Consider the following 1,069-nt stretch of genomic DNA (forward strand, 5'->3'; position numbering starts at 1 on the left):
TTTTTTTTTTTTTTTTTTTTTTTTGCATTACCTTTTTGTATGGCAGCTGAAGCACCTGGAACTTTCAAACTGCATGTTGGGAACCTGAATTGCAACAAAACTGCTACTGAACTAAAAACTGGTCTCAGTGAATTTTTTGCTAAAAATGATCTTGCAGTTGTTGGTGTCAGAGTTGGCTTATCCAGGTAAATACCAAAAAATTAAGAATGTTTTTAATAATTTATCAGCCCATCCCTCATTATTTCTGGAGAATTTAGGAGTTCAGCAGCTTTATTGTATTTTAATATGGGTTAATGGACTATTGTAAGAGCTTTTTGTTACCTACTCTTTGGTGGGATTTTTACCTCAGTCCCTGGCAGTTCACAAAGAGAATTTAGAATTCTTCAGTAGCTAATGTTTAGTAAATCCATTATATTAAACTTTGCTGCCCCATTTTCTGAACCAAAATGTTAAAATAATCCTAAGATCTTTGAAGTTTTGCAAACATACTTCCATAATTTTCTTTCTTTCTTTTGTTTTCTTTTTTTTAACTGTCTCACTCTGTCGCGCCAGGTAGAATGTTGTGGCATGATAGCTCACAGCAACCTCAAACTCTTTGGCTCAAATAATCTTCTTACCTCAGTCTCCCAAGTAGCTGGGACTACAGGTGCCTGCCATAACACCTGGCTAGTCTTTTCTATTTTTAGTAGAGACAGGGTTTCAATCTTGCTCAGGCTTGTCTTGAACTCCTGAGGTCAACGGATCCACCCACCTCAGCCTTCCAAAGTACTAGGATTATAGTACCTATGCCAGGCACCATACCTGGCATTTATTTTCATAATTTCCTAACTGTGAGTGATCTGTTTGCCTAGAAATTAAGTTTAATCACAAAACCCATCCATAATTTTGATGGCAAATGTAAGTCTCCTCTCAGTTCTGCTTTTTTTGCTGAAAGGAATTTCATCCTTTCTCATTTCTTTTTTTTTGGTAGAGACAGAGTCTCACTTTATAGCCCTCAGTAGAGTACCGTGGCATCACACAGCTCATAGCAACCTCCAGCTCTTGGGCTTAGGTGATTCTCTTGCCTCAG

This window comes from Otolemur garnettii, unplaced genomic scaffold (genome assembly GCF_000181295.1).
Source record: "Otolemur garnettii isolate 467f Iridium unplaced genomic scaffold, OtoGar3 scaffold00013, whole genome shotgun sequence".
Taxonomy (NCBI): Eukaryota; Metazoa; Chordata; class Mammalia; order Primates; family Galagidae; genus Otolemur; species Otolemur garnettii.